The sequence below is a fragment of the Protopterus annectens genome, chromosome 10.part0 (assembly GCF_019279795.1).
Source record: "Protopterus annectens isolate FY-2018-M chromosome 10.part0, PAN1.0, whole genome shotgun sequence".
In the NCBI taxonomy this organism is placed as follows: Eukaryota; Metazoa; Chordata; order Ceratodontiformes; family Protopteridae; genus Protopterus; species Protopterus annectens.
Window position 1 is genome coordinate 1689500493 of NC_056744.1, and position 20579 is coordinate 1689521071.

The window sequence follows — 20579 nt, forward strand, 5'->3', positions numbered from 1 at the left end:
CATGTAAGTTGTGCAAAACCTTTTTAAAAGGGATCTTTCTCTTTAGACCTTTTATTAAAGATCATGTACCTCCATGGGATCTGAATTTTGTATTGGAAAATTGAACTAAAACTTCCTTTGAACTGGCTTCCACTGCTCAGGTGAATTTCCTAGCTGTTGGATATCAGAGCTGCAGGCCTTGCCTTTTTCCTCTCCTTATGTAATTTTTCATAAAATCATAGTGTCTGTCAGGACAAATTATTCTATGGTCCAAAAGTAGCTACTGTGTTAAATCTTCCACAACCTATTCATCTGCCTGTTCTAAACTACAACAACAACAGTTAATACATTCTTCTTTCTGAAGACATTCAGTTACACTTTTACTTTTACAGAACTAAACTATTCACAGATGGTTACACTTTTACCTTTACAGAACTAAACTATTCAGGAAAGATGCTTATCTCTATTTCCTTTGCATTAATAAGCAGGGACATAAGGTTTCCAAAGTTTCCCTTTCAAGGTGACCATTGGTGTGTATTTCCTTCATTTATACTAATAAAAAAGAGGCCTTACCAACTTAACACAGCCTGTACTCCACTAGGGCCATAGTTATATGCACATCATGTCTTCGAACCCCTTTGATCGCTGAACCAACTTAACACAGCCTGTACTCCACTAGGGCCATAGTTACTTCCACATCGTGTCTTCGAACCCCTTTGATCACTGAACCAACTTAACACAGACCGAACCCCACTAGGGCCATAGTTACTTCCACATCGTGTCTTCGAACCCCTTTGATCACTGAACCAACTTAACACAGACCATACCCCACTAGGGCCATAGTTACTTCCACAGTGTGTCTCGAACCCCTTTGATCGCTGAATCAACTTAACACAGACCGCACCCCCACTAGGGCTGTAGTTACTTCCACAGTGTGTCTTTGAACCCCTTTGATTGCTGAACCAACTTAACACAGACCGTACCCCACTAGGGCCATAGTTACTTCCACATCGTGTCTTCGAACCCGTTTGATCGCTGAACCAACTTAACACAGCCTGTATCCCACTAGGGCCATAGTTACTTCCACATCGTGTCTTCAAACCCCTTTGATCGCTGAACCAACTTAACACAGACTGTACCCCACTAGGGCCGTAGTTACTTCCACAGCGTGTCTTCGAACCCCTTTGATCGCTGATATTTGTGATGCTGCTCCTTGTTCTGCCATGCATTTCTTTAATAGTCATTACAAGGCGGCTTGCCTCTCCAGAGCCAGAGCTTCCTTCATCTCTGCCGTTCTAAATGGTCTCATCTCATGACAACATCTAAGAAGAATTAAACTGGAGATTCTAACTCATATGTTGCATCAGATGAACTGAAAGAATAGGGTACAAAATTTATGTACATACCATAACAATCGATCCTTTCATGCATATCTGTCCAGTATGACAGCCCTCCCACCGTCCACATCCTTCTCTGGTAAGACCTGCGGGCTTGCACCTTTTATAGGACTGTCTTCCTATTGTCATTCATCTCCTGGTTCTCAGGTATCAGTCAAAATCTGAAGTACTTTAGGAGGCAGGTGCATTACAAGAGGGAAAGGTTTAAGGAGCTTATGGCTGGGGAATTGACATTGGCAGACTGGATCCAACAAGCTGCTCCCATGTGAGGTGAACATGAATGAAAGGGTCTGTTGTTGTGGTAAGTATACTAGTTTTGCTTTTGCAGCACAGAATTAGAAATAGTTACATAGCTTGTTGGGCTCTGCAAATGCTTATACCTGGGAGTCTTTATATTTAAAGACACAATGTTGCAAGGTTGTTACTCTAGAGACAGTGTAGATATTAGAACATCTGTGTAGATGAGAGACTTTGGAAAGCTGAACCTCAAAAGATTACTGAAAATGGACAAATGTCAGCCTGGGTCAGGGAAGTGATATAAAACAAGTGGAACAGGAGGGTGTGTACAAGTATTTGGGAGTAGATGAAGGATCAGCAATAAAATGAAGGATCATCAATAAAATATGAAGAAATGAGAACAAAGACTAGTAAGGAATATTTTAGAAGTCTAAAGGTCATGCCAAAAAACTGCCTTGACATCTATGAATAAAGTTCAAGATATAAATCATTCTGTTCTTCCTATTCCGACTTACAGCTTAGTTGTGATTGACTCGTGCCAAGCAACATTGGATCATTTGGGCAAGAAAATAAAATAATTATCAAAATAAATAAAAACAATGCCTGGCAAGATTATATACCACCCCCACCCCCGTTTTGAAGGAAGTATAGTTCTCCACGACACTGACTCTGTAGGTCTGCATTTATGAAACTGCAGGCATATTTGTTGACATCAATAGATCCAAACAGGGAAAATTCTAAACATGAAGAAAACAAGACCAAGGTGGCAACTGTGCTCAGACTAGAAGAAGCATTTCTGGAAAGGAGTGGGAATGAAAATTAAACTAGAGGCAGACAAAAATCAGGTGGCAACAGAAAGTGCCAAAAAAGAAAAGAAAGAATATAAAGAACAGGACATAGAAAAACAGAAAGAAAATCCGAAATGTCACAATCGTACAATTGTAGTATCAAGTATGCAGAGTTCTTGGACCAACCATATAATGTTCATGATTTGATGCATGAATGTTAATTGAGAAGGGAATTTAAACCAAATGATGAAAAATAATGGCAGCTCAAAATAGATATCACATACGTGGTGGTTTACTACTTGTATATGATAAATACAAGTTCTGCAGTACAGAAATACTAGAACACTAGATGTCATCTTAGTTTTATTTTACTTGTATAAGATAAATACAAGTTCTGCAGTACAGAAATACTAGAACACTAGATGTCATCTTAGTTTTATTTTACTTGTATAAGATATAATACAAGTTCTGCAGTACAGAAATACTAGAATACTATATGTCATCTTAGTTTTATTTTACTTGTATAAGATAAATGCAAGTTCTGCAGTACAGAAATACTAGAATACTAGATGTCATGTTAGTTTTATTTTACTTGTAAAAGATATAATACAAGTTCTGCAGTACAGAAATACTAGAACACTAGATGTCATCTTAGTTTTATTTTACTTGTATAAGATAAATGCAAGTTCTGCAGTACAGAAATACTAGAACACTAGATGTCACCTTAGTTTTATTTTACTTGTATAAGATAAATGCAAGTTCTGCAGTACAGAAATACTAGAACACTAGATGTCATCTTAGTTTTATTTTACTTGTATAAGATAAATACAAGTTTTGCAGTAAGGAAATACTAGAACACTAGATGTCATCTTAGTTTTATTTTACTTGTATAAGATAAATACAAGTTCTGCAATACAGAAATACTAGAACACTAGATGTCATCTTAGTTTTATTTTACTTGTATAAGATATAATACAAGTTCTGCAGTACAGAAATACTAGAACACTAGATGTCATCTTAGTTTTATTTTACTTGTATAAGATAAATGCAAGTTCTGCAGTACAGAAATACTGGAACACTAGATGTCATCTTAGTTTTATTTTACTTGTATAAGATATAATGCAAGTTCTGCAGTACAGAAATAATAGAACACTAGATGTCATCTTAGTTTTATTTTACTTGTATAAGATAAATACAAGTTCTGCAGTACAGAAATACTAGAACACTAGATGTCATCTTAGTTTTATTTTACTTGTATAAGATAAATGCAAGTTCTGCAGTACAGAAATACTGGAACACTAGATGTCATCTTAGCTTTATTTTACTTGTATAAGATAAAATACAAGTTCTGCAGTACAGAAATACTGGAACACTAGATGTCATCTTAGTTTTATTTTACTTGTATAAGATAAATGCAAGTTCTGCAGTACAGAAATACTAGAACACTAGATGTCATCTTAGTTTTATTTTACTTGTATAAGATAAATGCAAGTTCTGCAGTACAGAAATACTAGAAAACTAGATGTCATCTTAGTTTTATTTTACTTGTATAAGATAAATGCAAGTTCTGCAGTACAGAAATACTAGAACACTAGATGTAATCTTAGTTTTATTTTACTTGTATAAGATAAATACAAGTTCTGCAGTACAGAAATACTGGAACACTAGATGTCATCTTAGTTTTATTTTAGTTGTATAAGATAAATGCAAGTTCTGCAGTACAGAAATACTAGAACACTAGATGTAATCTTAGTTTTATTTTACTTGTATAAGATAAATGCAAGTTCTGCAGTACAGAAATACTAGAACACTAGATGTCATCTTAGTTTTATTTTACTTGTATAAGATCAATACAAGTTCTGCAGTACAGAAATACTAGAACACTAGATGTCATCTTAGTTTTATTTTACTTGTATAAGATAAATGCAAGTTCTGCAGTACAGAAATACTAGAACACTAGATGTCATCTTAGTTTTATTTTCTAGAATACTAGAAACAGTTGCACATCTTGTTACTGGGTGTGATATACTCATTACTGAACAACACAACAATGTGGCCTGGTTGTTCATTGGGTATTATGTAAACAATACAACATTCAGATAGCCAAGAAGCATGGAACAAGAACCAAAAATATTTACTGGAAAAGAAGAATTTCTCATCATATTGAATCATCCAGTACCAAGAATTAAGGAAGCAGAAGCAAGAAAACCAGATATAGAAACCAAAAATAGACAAAAGTATCATTAATAATTTAAATAGCTACTTGTAATGATTATACACCAGGATTCGAAAACTGACCAGTCATGCTTTAGAAAAATGGGTCACAGTGAAGAAAGACCTAATTATCAGCTAATTTGCATTGATTTAAAATCACTTGGTGATTACCACCAGCACTAATAGGGTCATTACTACTGCCCTGCTGGTAATGACTACCAGTGGCTGATGCATCCTGTTAGCATTGTCACCCCCCATTCATTCCCTTATGAACAGGTGCACACATCCAAACACAAACACACAGATACACCACCATATGTATTACCAGTTCCTGATTTAATAGTGTCCCTGGTGGTGTCACTGTCCCTCACAAATCGTAAGTGATTCAGTCATTCAATAATGCCGGACATTATAGTCTCATTCTTCTTATTCAGTTACTGCATTTGGATGTAAGAGCTACTGTCCAATTAAATCTTTATGTGGATTAGAGCACTGTTTAAACATACTCCCAATTAACTCTTTATGTGGATTAGAGCACTGTTTAAACATACTCCCAATTAACTCTTTATGTGGATTAGAGCACTGTTTAAACATACTCCCAGTTAACTCTTTATGTGGATTAGAGCACTGTTTAAACATACTCCCAATTAACTCTTCATGTGGATTAAAGCACTGTTTAAACATACTCCCAATTAACTCTTTATGTGGATTAGAGCACTGTTTAAACATACTCCCAATTAACTCTTTATGTGGATTAGAGCACTGTTTAAACATACTCCCAATTAACTCTTCATGTGGATTAGAGCACTTTTTAAACATACTCCCAATTAACTCTTCATGTGGATTAGAGCACTGTTTAAACATACTCCCAATTAACTCTTCATGTGGATTAGAGCACTGTTTAAACATACTCCCAATTAACTCTTTATGTGGATTAGAGCACTGTTTAAACATACTCCTAATTACTCTTTATGTGGATTAGAGCACTGTTTAAACATACTCCCAATTAACTCTTTATGTGGATTAGAGCACTGTTTAAACATACTCCCAATTAACTCTTTATGTGGATTAGAGCACTGTTTAAACATACTCCCAATTAACTCTTTATTTGGATTAGAGCACTGTTTAAACATACTCCCATTTAACTCTTCATGTGGATTAGAGCACTGTTTACACATACTCCCAATTAACTCTTTATGTGGATTAGAGCACTGTTTAAACATACTCCCAATTAACTCTTTATGTGGATTAGAGCACTGTTTAAAAATACTCCCTGGTATCATATAGTGTCCCTTTGGCTTTGACTGGAAGTCTTGAGCACTGCTAATGTACATCATGCACTGTTACAGTCAATATATAATGGCAGCCATTAGAGTTTCATACTTTTTATTAATTAGAAAATTCTGCTGCTGCAAGATCTGTGTTCAGTAAATTTTATAAGTGGATTAAGGTATTATTTAAAAAAGGTCCCTGGGTCTAAAGTCCTTTCAAATATGCCTTCTCTGTTGAAAAATATTTTGTTCTTTTAACTTTATCCCATGTTTAACATTACATGGCTGAAGTTTCCTTAGTGTCAAGAGTTCTCCTTTATTACATCCTATGCTCATTAGTCTAGGGTTAGTTAAGAGGTATGGCAGCTCCTCACCCTCCTCTACACACACTCACACACACACACACACACACACACACACACACACACACACACACACACACACACACACACACACACACACACACACACACACACACACACACAATTCCCCCACACTACCTGTCCACTAAACTCCCTATCACTTACATCTAAAGCAATCTCACCCATTAAAAGCAATGGGTAAACATGAGCCTTATCACTGCTGGTGATGGTAAGGATTTACACATCCTTGTGCTTCTGTGAAATGCTTGGCTGGGTAAGGCACTTATAGCAGGCATTTCTGAGTGAGGGTAAATGACTAACTATAGCAAAACACCAACGATATTTCAACAAGCGGTGTTAAAGGATCTACATTTTCCCCTTTTTGAGGTTGCTACTGGTAGGGACAATATTAGTTCCACCGAAAGAGTGGCTTTATCAGAACTTAGGAACAATCATAACATAGCAATTGTTCAAGCTGACAAGGGGGGTGCAGTGGTGATCTTAAATATGGACTTTTATATAAATGAGGGTTTACGACAACTATCTGACAAACAATGCTATATGAAAATGGATATTGATCCAACTATGACATTCAAAAAAGAGATAGATGTCTTTTTACAAACTGCATTGGAGGAGGGTATACTCACAAATAAAACGGTTCAACATCTACAGGTAAAGGAACCGGCCAGACAAATTTTGTATCTATTACCCAAAATACACAAATCCCTGACACATCCACCAGGTAGGCCTATAGTTTCTGGTCATGGTTCTCTCACAGAACCCCTGTCTGCTTTTCTAACCCAATTCTTAAAACCACTGTTGTCCTTGGTCAGAGCAAGAATTCAGGACACTACGCATTTTGCAAATCATTGAAGATTGCCATCTGGAACCCCATTGGATAATGTGCACTCTGGATGTTAAATCCCTCTACACTAGCATTCCACATTGGGCAGGGCTTCCAGGCGTTGAATATTGGCTTGTTAAGTCAGAATTATATTCTCGGTTTCAATACTCTACTTATTTGTCTCACAGAACATGTATTAAACAAAAATGTGTTCTATTTCGAGGGTGATTGCTATTGGCAACTACAAGGTACGGCCATGGGGCCTTTTGCCCCCATCTATGCAGATCTTTTCATGGCCTACCTTGAAGAATGCCTGATTTATAACCCTTTACACAATTTATACCTTGTGGAAATAGACATATGGAGAAGATATTTAGATGATTGTTGGATGGTGTGGCGTGCAGATGCGAACTATTTACAGGAATTTTTGGAACATCTGAATAACAACATTTGGGGTATTGAATTTTCAATCACATTTCATAGAGATGTCATAACTTTTTTGGATGTTACGGTATATCGTAATATTGATAACACACTCAATACCAAAATCTTTCGAAAATATCCTCAGTTTAATACCCTGTTACATGCACATAGCATGCATCCACGCCACACCATCCGGAACATCCCCAAATCTCAATATCTTAGAATTCGGAGAATTAATTCATGTTTACATGACTATTCTACAGCCAAAACTGATTTACTCACCAGATTTTTGGACCGGGGTTATAGCATTTCTGATATAGAACTAGCTAGGACATATTCAGACAACCAAGATAGAAAGACACTGTTGGAATACAGGGACAAAAGTCATAACATTAATAACTCTAAAGTGAGATTAATCACTACATTGGGCAAAAATCATCAGACGGTCAGACAAGCCGTGAACCAAAATTGGAATATCTTATTAGCTAATGATTTTTTGAGGGGAATACTAGATAAGCAATGTTCATTTTCATTCAGACGTGGTAAAACATTAGGTACTCTATTTTCTCATTACAAACATAGAGAAAGTGGGGCAGCTAAATTTAAACAACTCACCATATTGGGGGATGAATTATTGGGAACTTTCAGGTGTGGACATTGCGTTTCTTGTGTTTATGTTAACCAGCTTAAACAATTTACGAGCTCCAATACTAGTAAAGTGTATGACATCAAGATTTTTGGCAATTGTTCCACTAGCTGGGTCATCTATTTGGCCACATGCCAATGTAAATCATTCTATGTTGGCAAGACTTCACGCTCATTACGTATCAGAATTGGGGAACATCGTAGCGATATACGGAACCACAAGGCATCTAATGCCCTATACCTACATACAGTTAAACATCCCAGTGCCAAGTTTATGTTTACAATCATTGATAAAATTACAGGGAATAGGCAAAACCAGACAGGATGGCAAGGTATTTTGAGCCATAAGGAAAAATACTGGATTACACACTTAGGAGCCCTTTTTCCCCCAGGTCTTAATGACCATTTATAAACCATCTTATCATTTGGTCATATTTCCATTTATATATTTTTCCCTTTGCAATTCAAGACTAAATCATATATATGACAATATGTAATTATTTGTTTGATGACATTATAGCTCATTATTAGAACTATATTTTTTATACTTGTATTGTATGGGGATATATATGAATTTTCCTTATTGAGCAGTGTTATGTTGCTTTAAATCCTATTTGTGAGCTTTATGCAAATGTTTGCACTGTCATTGGTTTATTCACATATTTAAACTGACGTTGACCATGTATTTCTGAAGGATTTTCACTCACTGATGAAGGCTGGTGCCGAAACTAGTATGAGTTTTTGAATTGGACATGTTCTGTCCTTTTGTGCCTCTGAATAAATGGTGATACCATCTTGCTGGCTTTTGAGTGAGGGTAAATGACTAACTATCACATGCCTTTCTTCTGAATGTCTTACTAGCATTTACAGTATGTCAGAGGCAGCCCACCATGGCCCTGCATCTCTTCAATGTAAGCACTGGTCTTGGGATGTCTAAAAATCAAAAAATGCTACTTCCAGTGATACAAAAGGCTTCCCTCTGTCAGTAACCTTTCTGAATCACAGCCATAGTGTCCTCAGTAATGAGAGGCATGCAGGTATAAAATAATGTATTATGGGTAACTATAACTGCAAAAAGAATTGGAGAAGGAATATATTCTGGGTACCTTGCAAATGCTGAGAAGAGTACTCTTAACAAATACCAAAGACTGAAGCACAATTATTATTATAAACTCTAATTGTACATTGACTTTGGAATGGGGTCCCTTCTTCTCATGGTATTAGAAACCCAAAGCATTTGGAAATATTAAAAAAACAAGAAACCATGTGAATGTGGTACTGACAAATGTAGGTTCATCACTATAGAATAAGCAGTAAGAATTTCATCATTTATTTATTTATTTGACATTTGATGACCGGGTTAGTCTGTCTGAGCGTGTGCCCTTTTTCAGTAGAGGCCTGGGGATAGAATCTCCACAGAACAAGTTTTAAACAGTAATAATATATGTAAATTCTCAAATACAGACCTAACAAATGATAAAATGCGCAGTATAGTTTTGAGAAAAAGTAAATTTCATAAAAAGTACAAAATCAAGTTTATCAGTAGTGGAACTTAGAACATAATTAAAAAAGAACTCTGTAAGCAGGGCAGAAGAAGATGAGAAGTAAGTAAAGAAGTGGTTAGCAAGAGGAAGGAGAGATAAGGAAGAGGAGATGTCTAGGATCAAGTATTAGCTATTATGCTGTGAGATAACATGGAGAGAGAGAGGAGTAAGAGGTATCAAAAACAGTACAGGGGGTAAGGGATGGCAGGTGAGAAGTAGGTAGTAAAAATAGTACAGGGGTAAGGGTTGGCAGGTGTAAAGGTGAGAAGTAGGTAGTAAAAATAGTACAGGGGGTAAGGGTTGGCAGGTGAGAAGTAGGTAGTAAAAATAGTACAGGGGTAAGGGTTGGCAGGTGAGAAGTAGGTAGTAAAAATAGTACAGGGGTAAGGGTTGGCAGGTGTAAAGGTGAGAAGTAGGTAGTAAAAATAGTACAGGGGGTAAGGGTTGGCAGGTGAGAAGTAGGTAGTAAAAATAGTACAGGGGTAAGGGTTGGCAGGTGTAAAGGTGAGAAGTAGGTAGTAAAAATAGTACAGGGGTAAGGGTTGGCAGGTGAGAAGTAGGTAATAAAAATCGTACAGGGGGGTAAGGGTTGGCAGGTGTAAAGGTGAGAAGTAGGTAGTAAAAACAGTACCAAGCAAAGAAATGAAGTAGGTAGTAAGTAGTAGGGAGAGGAAGAGGTGGCAAGTGAAGGGGGAGTGAGAAGAGAGGGAGGGAGAACTGAAGGAAAAATATAAGTGGAGTGATTGCAGTTACATTTCCAGGTAGAAATTAGGTGATTATTAAGGCCAGTCTTGAAAACATGTGTATGGGTTATATTTCTAAGGGGCATAGGAAGCTTATTTCATGCTAGTGCAGGAAGGTAGCTATAGAGGTTTTGTCCAATTGATTTTTTGGGTTTGTAGACTTGTAGGAGCCCTAGGTCAGAGCTCCTAAGGGAACATAGTGGGTTATAGAGAGAGATAATAGAGGATATACTAAGGCAGGAGGATGGTTTGTTTAGGACAGAGTGGATGATAAGCAGTTGAGTAAGTAAGAGGTGGTTGGGAAATTCTAGCCAATTATGAGTTTTAAGACAGTGGTGAGACTTAGGTGGCATGTTTGGTGCAAATCTAGCAACTTTATTGTATGTGGTTACCAGTTTAGATAGCAGAGATGACTGTAGGTTAGTAAGGATTTGATGGCAGTAGAAGGTTAGGTAGGAGAAAACCCTGGGAAAGTGAAATTCTGGAGTTAGGAGTAAGGAATCTTCAATGTCTATAGAGTAGGGCAGGTTTTTGATGGGTTTTCTTTATAGAATGGTGTACATATAGGTCAAATTTAAGTTGATCATCAATAATTACTTCTAGGAGCTTTGTGTGAGAGTCAGGTGAAATAGTAGTGTAATTGAGAGAAGAGATTGAAAAAGAGGATTTGAGATGATTAAGAGATTTAGGTAGAAACAGGAGAAGTTTTATCTTTTTGGCGTTCAGTATCGGTTGCTAGTAAGCCAAGATTCAGCAAGTTTGAATGAGGTTTGACGGAGTGAGTACAGGTCAGAAAGGTTGTCAGCAATGGAGATGATAGTTGAGTCATCAGCATATTGTATAAGGGAAGACTGAGGACAGGATTTATGTAGCTGGTTAGGAATGATGTTAAAGAGAAGAGGACTAAGAATAGAGCCTTGTGGGACACCCATTTTTATGTGAAGAAAAGTAGATAGACTATTGAGCCATCTGACTGATTTCTGTCTGTTAGAGAGGTAGCTAGCAAACCAAAGGATAGTAGAAGGGGAGAGATTAAGTTCAGCCAGTTTAGAGAGAAGGATAGGGTGGGAGACAGTATCAAAAGCTTTAGAGAGCTCTAGGAATAGGCAGAACACAAGCTTATTGTTGTCTCTGGCTATGGAGATGGAGTTAGTAAAGGAGATGAGAGCTGTTGTAGTGCTGTGATGGTGGAGGAAGCCATGCTGGGTAGGGGTGATAACATTTTTATGACAGAGATCGGACATACATTGTTTATGCACACAGTACTCAAGAATTATGGAGAGAGGAGAGAGTATAGCAAAGGGGAAAAAGTTAGAAATTTCAACAGACTTACCCCTTTGTGAATAGGTATAGTGTGAAATTTCTTCCAAATAGTTGGGACAGTAGATTCAGAGATAGAGCAATTGATGGGGATGGAAATTGGATATGCTATGGAGCTGGCTGCCACCTTTAGGAAGACAGAGGGCAGGTTGTTAGCAGAAGGGGAACACTTTAATTTTGAGTTGGAGGTTTTTAATATAGGAGGTGGGGATAGGATTAAATAAGAAGGGGCAGCATTGTGGTGGGGGTAGTGGGTGGAGACTGATTTGTTGGATTAGAGGATGGCATGAGCTTACTGATGGTGTCAGTGAAGTAAGTGTTGAAAGTGTTTGCAGTTTCTTGGGGAGTGTTATTGGGGCAGGGGTGGGTGTAGAAGGGTTTCCAGGGTGGAGAATTTGATTGACAGATTTCCAAAACTTTGGGGAGTTTCTAAATTGTGTGGACAGAGAGTCATGGTAGAAGTTTTTCTTAATGACGCATATGTTTTTTTTGAACAGATTCCGAAGTTCCCTATATTTTTTGTAGTAGGTGAGAAATTTTGTTTTTATCCAATGTTTCCAGGCAGAGTCTCTGTTGTGGATAATAACACGGGTAGACTGGGTGAGCCAAAATGAGTAGTGAGATTTGACTCTAATTATTCTGGGAGGTGCTAAAGTGTTTAAAATGTTAAGAAAGATAGTGTTGAATTGGAGAACGGCTTTGTCTAAAGGGAGGTGGAAGAAAAAGGACCAGTCAATGGAATAGAGTAGATTAGTAAGAGTTTCTGGATTGTAGTTAGCTTACGACATTCTTGGAATTTGTGACATTTGGGGAGTTGAGGGGAGGAACTCAGGACTCGTATAGGGGAGTGATTGCTAATACAGTCTGGAAGGGATTCAGGGTAATGATAGAGGTTAGGATGAGAGACTAGAACCCAGTCAATGATAGATCTAGAGTTTGTAGGTTTGTGGATAAAATTAGGAGAGGAGATAAGCTGGGTGAAACTATGAAGATGCATGCTAGTGGGTGAGGAGTTTGAGGAGACAGTGAGCCAGTTAATATTAAAGTCTCCAAGAATGACAGTTTCATTAGCTATGTTATTAGCCAACCAGTGAAGAATTTCTTCAAGAAGGGGTATGTTATCACCTGGGGGAATATAGATAGAAACTATTGTTAGGATTTTATATTTGTTGAGTTTGCAATTAACAATAAGGCATTCAGCAGGGAGAAATGGGGGAAACAGGGTGGTGAGAGGGGATATGGTTAAGAAGTCAAAATACATAATAGCTACACCTCCACCTTTTTTGTGTGTTCTGTCAAGGTGTGAGATGTTATAGTTGGGAGGGAGGCATTCATTGTCTGTGGTATGTGGTTTGAGCCATGTTTCAGAAAGAGAGATTACATATGGGACATAAAGGGGCATAAAGGTTTATCCAGGAGTTAAATTCTGTTATCTTGTACAGAATACTATGGATGTTAATGGAGTAGAAGGAGAGGTGCTTATGGCTTGAACTACAGGAATTCACACAAGCTGAAATGGTGACCAGACTAAAAAATAAAAAAGTCACCACCATGTCAAATTCCATCTGAAATGGATGATCTGAAGTAGGCAGACTTCATTTGTCTGCAACCTGTGGGATTCGGATCCGACATCGGATCCGAGCCGGCAGTTCAAAAGCTTTAGGATCCGAGCTCCTAGCTCCTCCCTTTACCCGTAATCCCCTGCCAAGCCCTGACTGACCTCAGATTTCGTTTGCCGCGTTTCAAGTAGCTAACGGATTTTGCGAGCTCCTATTAGCAAGTATTTTTCTAGTGTATTTTGACAGGAAAATTTCCTTTTTTTCTAAAAATTTAACAAGTGTGAGTGTTATTAGGCTTTCTCCTCCCTTTAGTTTAATTTTTTCTCGGGTTTAGCATAGTTGTGTGTCTGTTGGTGTGTGTTTTGTTTTAGGCCTGTTAGGGTGTAGACATGTCAGAAGCCCCTAAGGCTATATTTTCCAAATGTACCGAGTGTGGCCACAAGCTTTCTCCAGCCGATGGCCACACTCGGTGCGTTAAATGTCTGGGGGTTGAACACCTGTCATCTGGTTGTACCATATGTGCAGGGTTCAACCCCTGGGCTTTAAGGGAGGGAGGTCGAAGTTGGTTCTGGCGGGACTTCTCCCTCCTGAATCAGCTTCGGCCTCTTCCCCTGCTTGTCAGCAACCCTCTCCGGGTAAGTCGGTCTTCCTTCCTCTAGCAGGGACTCAACCTCCCACAAAGAAACTGGAGGATAGGGAGACCAGGAGGGACAAGGAGAGGCACAAGGAGGGGCACCAAAAGCGGCGGGCCGAAACCTCTGTCTCGGCCCCCCTGTCTAAGCGTGCCTCCCCTTTGCCTTCTAGATCTCCTCCTCCTCATCTCCATTCCCCCCCGGTTCTCTCCTGGACCCAAGGAAGTGGAGACTAGACCTCTATCGAGGTCACCGAGGTGGCACTCTAGGTCCGCCTCGGTGGCCTCATCCAGGTCAACATTTTCAATGTCAGAAGCTGATATGGACCGGATGATGAGGCATTTCATCCAGGCCCAGATGCAGATGGGAGTGCTCCTGGCCCTCCCATCATCCGGGAGGGGCCTCGACCACCTTTTTCTCCCCCATAGCTCCTTCTCCAATCCGACTCCTGGGTTCGGAGCCATCGGAGCTGGGCAGAGTTGGACCCAGGGGTGGGTCGTATCCGATTGGTTGGCGCACCTCGGATCTGATCCATCCCTTGAGTGCTTTGGGTACTTCGGACCCGACCTCTCAGAGCTGTGGGCCGAGCCTTGGATCTGAGGGAGCTGGTGTATCTTCGACTCCGTCTAGGTCAGAGCGCACCGGTCTCTCGGATCCGACGGTCTCGGCGCCGGCTCTGATCCATGCGTCGGATCTGAGTGGAGGTCAGCTCTCGGGTCTTAGAGAGGTCGGCTCCCCCTCGGCCTTCGACGTTGTGGAAAGGGCTCTGTCGAGGACATCCGGACCCCTGGTCCCTGTCTTGGCTCCATCCCACACTCCCTCGCAGCTGGGCCAGGCTCCCATCAGCCGGTCCCAGGGACAGCCCGTCTCAATGTCCCAAGTGGTTCCCTTGGAACATCTGGTTGCTGGCGAGGACTCCTCGGACAGTCCCCCCGAGGAAGTGCCTCATAAGCGTAAGTGTAAGAGGAGGCATGTGGACTCCCCTGAGTCCATTACCGAAGACACAGACTTGGAGGAAGGGGAGGGCTCCCCAAGATCACCCCCAGAAGACGTCTCCTTTGGAGACATTATGGAAATGTTAAGGATCAGGGGGGTGGTCTGCCCCCAGGCCTCCTTGGACGAGTTTGTGTTCTTGGAGGCATTTGAGGCGGGCCCATCTACCTCTTGGGTGTCCCCTCCTGCCTATCCTCTGGTGGACCTTATTGCCACCAGAGCATGGAAGGACCCGGACACCGTCGAGCCTGTTCCCAAACGTCCGGACCGTATTCTTAGTGCCCCAGCGGACCGCACGCATTGGAGTAAGGGACCCCCAGTAGATGCCATGATGATGGCTGCAGCCACAAAGAGGGAATTAGCTCAAGAGAGTCCCTCCATGCATCCCGCGAGCATGGAGTCCCGCTCGATGGATTGCATTGGGAAGCCAGTCTTTAGTTCAGCAACCTTCTCCCTGAGGGCGCTGAACTACATGGCACACGTGATAAGGATGCAGCGAGACCTGATTAAGGAGTACGCTGCATCCCCCCTAGAGTCCATGTCGGCGGAGGACAGACAGGTGTACTCCACCCGTATGGCCACTCTCAGAGCGGTTTCTAATACTTCTATGCGGCTACTGTCTCACGCAACTGAGGGAGCCGCTAGAGCTAGCGGATCGGGCCTTGTTATGAGGTGCCAGGCCTGGCTCCGCCACTGTGACTTCGCAGAGCCCTTCAAAGCGACCTTCGCGACTGCCCCCTTCGATGGTTCTGCCCTTTTTGGCAAAACTGTTCGTGAAACACTTGTCCAGAGTGAAATGGATGGGAAGACACTGTCTGCCGTCGGAGTCCGCTTCTCAGCTCCCCAGAGGTCCTTCTCGAAGAACCAAAAGGGACAGAAGAAGATGTGGTTCCAGAAATCGCAGCAATCCTAACCTGCTCCGGACAACCAGTCCTTCTGTGGCAGAGGAGGACAGGGGGGTTGCCGTCCTAGAGGCAGAGGGGCTCCTAGGAACTTTGGGTCCAGAGAACCTTTCTCTGACAGACCCACGCAGCAACCCTGATGGTTGCCCAGCTGCCCATCTCTGGAGGCAGTCGGGGGGCGGTTTTCGAGGCACCTGACAACATGGGAGTCAATCACGTCAGACCGTTGGGTGCTTCGGGTGATATCCAGAGGCTATTCAATTCCCCTTCGCGGTATTCCCAGATCCCAAAACCTCCCCGATGTACCACCCGATCAAAGGGAGGCGGCAGCTGTCGAGATCGGACAGCTGCTAACAAAAAGAGCCATCCAACGTGTCCCCCAAGATCAGACCAGATCAGGGTTTTACTCCAGGTTCTTCTTGGTGCCAAAGAAGATGGGGGACTTAAGACCGATCTTAGACCTGTCACAACTGAACCTGTCTGTACCCAAGCAAAAATTCCGGATGGTCACCTTACAATCTATCCTCCCCCTCTTGCGGGAGAACGATTGGATGTGCTCCATAGACCTCAAGGACGCGTACTACCACATTTTGATGGACAGACAGTCCAGGAGGTTCCTTCGGTTCCGGCTGGGAGCCAGTCACTACCAGTTCAGGGTCCTTCCCTTTGGTCTCACCTCTGCCCCCAGGGTGTTTACCAAAGTACTAGCAGTGGTAGCGGCCCACCTGAGACTCCAGGGAATTCAGGTGTTTCCATACCTGGACGACTGGCTCCTCACAGCTTCATCAAGGCATCTGCTGTGCTCAGCCAGGGACTATTTCCTTCACATAGCCCCTCGGCTGGGGATCACCATAAACAGAGAGAAATCTTCACTGGCCCCCACACAGCTTATAGATTTTATAGGAGGAAGATTGGACACAAGAAAAATGCGAGCATTCCTCACTCCAGATCGACTGTCCAACCTGAGGTGTCATATCACGGCCATCTTACAACCTGCTCCGATGGCAGCTTTGGTCCTGAGGGCCCTAGGTTCAATGGCGGCAGCCATTCCGCTTCTTCTTCATGCTCGACTACACATGCGGATTCTTCAATGGACCCTCCAGGTCCAATGGTCCCCACTTTACCTTCCTCTCAACAGCCCGATAGCCATCAGCAAAGCATGCAGGAACTCCCTGTTTTGGTGGTTCCAGTCGACGGAACTCCTAACAGGGAGACCCTTCTGTGCTGCATTTCCCCTAGCCACAGTGACCACGGACGCTTCTCGCCTCGGGTGGGGGGGCATTCAGCGGGCAGAATTGTCCAAGGCACGTGGAACAGTTCAGAGACCTCACTGCATATCAATGTCCTGGAGATGAGGGCAGTGCTATTAGCGTTGCAAGCACTTCACAGCCTTCTCCCTGCAGGGACTATTGCTATCCAGATGGACAACATGTTGGTAGTCTGGTACATCAACAAACAGGGGGGAACCAGATCCTACCCCCTTTGTCGAGAGGCCATGAGAGTCTGGGAATGGGCAATCTCCACCAACCGCTTTCTTGTGGCAATGCACATTTTGGGAAGGTCCAACATCCTAGCGGACAAGCTCAGTCGCACCATTCTTTCCCCTCACGAATGGTCTCTCAACTCTGTAGTAGCGAAGCAGATTTTTGCCACCTGGGGGCAACCCTGTTGCAATCTTTTTGCTTCTCCCTCAAACGCCAAATGCGACAGTTTCTTCGCTCTACTTCCCCCATTTGGGGAACCCCCGAGAGACACCCTGGTGCATGCTTGGCCTCCCGGTCTCCTTTACGCTTATCTTCCACTGCCTCTAATGCAGAAGCTTCTACAGAAAGCCAACAGCTTGGGGAGCAAAATGATTCTCATTGCCCCGTTCTGGCCTCGTCAACCTTGGTTCCCTTTTGTGTGGTCTCACAGAGTGAATCCGCCCTGGATTCTAGATCCGATTCCGGATCTCATTTCCCATCCTCAAGGGCTTCCAATTCCCAACCTTCACACTCTGAAATTGACAGCCTGGCTGCTCCAGTTCCATCCCTGATAAGGACTCCCGGTATCTCGTCACCTGTGAAAGCCATCTTAGTGGCGGCCCATAAACCTTCCACTAGGAAGGTTTATCGAAGCAAATGGAAGAGATTTTCTATTTGGGCAGAACAAAACAACCTTGATCCCTTTTCTGCACCACTTTCGGCGGTACTGGACTTCTTGACAGACCTTTTCCAACAAGGAGCAAGCTCTTCCACAGTAAGGGTAGCTATTTCTCATTATCATGTGGGTCATGACTCAACACCTCTCATGGCTGCAAAAATTTGTAAAACCTTTCTCAAAGGTGCTTTCCTTTTGAGACCTCCGGTTTCCTTAACCTCCGGTTAAGGAAGCGGTACCACCTTGGGACTTATCTTTGGTCCTGCAGGCCCTAACCACTCCCCCCTTTGAGCCTGCAGCCTGCAGCCTCTGTGGATTTGAAGTACCTTTCCTGGAAAACTGCCTTCTTAGTAGCCATTACGTCAGCTAGAAGAGTTTCTGAACTTCAGGCTCTGTGCGTCAAACCACCGTATCTCTCCTTTTTTCCTGATAGGGTCTTCCTCAGGACCAATCCTTCCTTTCTGCCGAAGATTTCTTCAGAATCCAATATCAACCAATCTATTAATTTGCCAGTTTTCTTCCCCAAGTATAAAAACAAAGGAGAATATAAATTGCATTCTTTAGACGTTCATAGACAACTGCGCTTCTATATTCACAGAACAGCTGGTCATAGACAATCCAATCAACTGTTTGTCTCATTTGCAAAATTCGCACTGGGTAAGGCAGTCTCTAAGGTCACCCTGTCAAAGTGGATTTCTAATTGTATCTTGCAGACTTATGACACCTCAGGAAGGCCAGCTCCTCAGAGAATTACAGCGCATTCTACCAGGGCAGTATCTACTTCTGCTGCCTTTAAATCTAGAGTGCCATTAGATGATATCTGTGCAGCAGCCACTTGGACCTCATCTCATACTTTTATTTCTCATTATAAAGTGGACGTTGTTTCCAGAGGGAGAGCATCCTTTGGCTCTGCGGTGCTCCGGAACATCCTTCCATGATGGCCGCCCAAGATTCAGGTAGCTGGGGACTCTGTCCCACAGGTTGCAGACAAATGAAGTCTGCCTACTTCAGATTAAGAAGTTATGTACTCACCATAACGTTCCATCTGAGTAGGTGACTTCATTTGGATGCAACCATCCCCCCCTCCATCCCCCTGACCTTGCATAGCAATATGAGTCCTGGTTCCCCAGGAGTCTGTTATACTAGTATTCACAGGGCAAACTCAATCTGAGGTCAGTCAGGGCTTGGCAGGGGATTATGGGTAAAGGGAGGAGCTAGGAGCTCGGATCCTAAAGCTTTTGAACTGCCGGCTCAGATCTGATGTCGGATCCGAATCCCACAGGTTGCATCCAAATGAAGTCACCTACTCAGATGGAACGTTATGGTGAGTACATAACTTCTTATTTATTAAAACACAATTCCCAACGAGACTTAGTGCTTTCACCTGTTTCATACAAGCATCATCAGAGTAATTGTTCTAGACATTAAGTCTAGTTAATATAGTAACAAGACACCAATCAGAACTAAGCAATTAAAAAACATTTTAAAGAAACATAACACAGGCTGCCTACCTTCATACTTATAAAACTTAACCAGTTGTAAAGGATAGTAATGTCACATCATTAAAATGCTCACAATACACAGAAACACCAAAAATAATGAAATAATAAACAATAACAATACATATAAAAACTATATAAAATCAATGTTGCCCTTAGCTTCAATATACTGGCCATGGAACAGTTGTCATTAATGCCTGGGGACACTTTTGCATTTAGTCTTAGTTGCCATAGTATCTCCCTAACCTCAAGTGTAGTTTTCTCATCACCCCCCCGTCATTGTGTTTAACCCTGTCAATAACAAAAAAAGAAAAATTTATTAAAATTGTCGCATATTTCACTGTGACAATATAATGCATTAGTGTTTTTTCTATTTTTCATATCTCTGAGGTGTTCTGCCATTCTATCCTGTAACCTGCGGCTGTTTTTTCCTACAAAGAATGGAGGACAAGTACCACACACAGCAATGTAAATCACCACTATTGCAGTTAGCCCATCCTGGAAATTATATTGTCCTACTGTGACCTTCAATGGTCTCATATGGATCCTCGTGTATAAATCTGCAGAACCTACACATACCACATTTACTCATCTGGGAGCAATACAATTTCTTAGAAACATCTTTATTCTTTTCCAAAATTTCTTTCAAATTCCTCCCTCTACTGTAGGTTACCATGGGATGCTCACCTAACTTGCTTTTCAACTCACTACTGATAGTTGTATCCCAGCAGTTGTTGAGAAGCATTTTTACTGCTTCAGAATTCTGATTAAAGGGCAGGACCAATGTTTTATTTTGTGGTACAGTTTTATGTCCATTCATTTTCGTACCTATATTCATTAGTAAAATTGGAGTGTACATGTCCTTCCATTGTTTACGGACTTCATATCTGATCTTAAGTAATGCAGATGTTGTACCAGGCTGTGGTAATGAAACTTAATCAGGGTCATAGGAAGAAACTCTCAGTTTAGGTCAGTCTGTGTCTCCATTCTCATCTATAGAAGGTTATGAACTTTGGGTAGTGACTAAGGGTTGCATTTTACATATAAGTAACTGATACATTGTACTGTTGCAGGGAAAGTGAGCATTT

General features: G+C 41.6%; 2 protein-coding genes across 2 annotated transcripts in view; both read left to right on the forward strand.

The window, feature by feature from the left end:
- LOC122814430 (zinc finger imprinted 2-like) overlaps positions 1-20579 on the forward strand; it is a 1129715-nt gene that overhangs the window by 404166 nt on the left and 704970 nt on the right. The window lies entirely within an intron of this gene.
- Positions 1-20579, forward strand: part of LOC122813903 (zinc finger protein 436-like) — a 923997-nt gene that overhangs the window by 341381 nt on the left and 562037 nt on the right. The gene's annotated exons all lie outside the window — the stretch shown is intronic.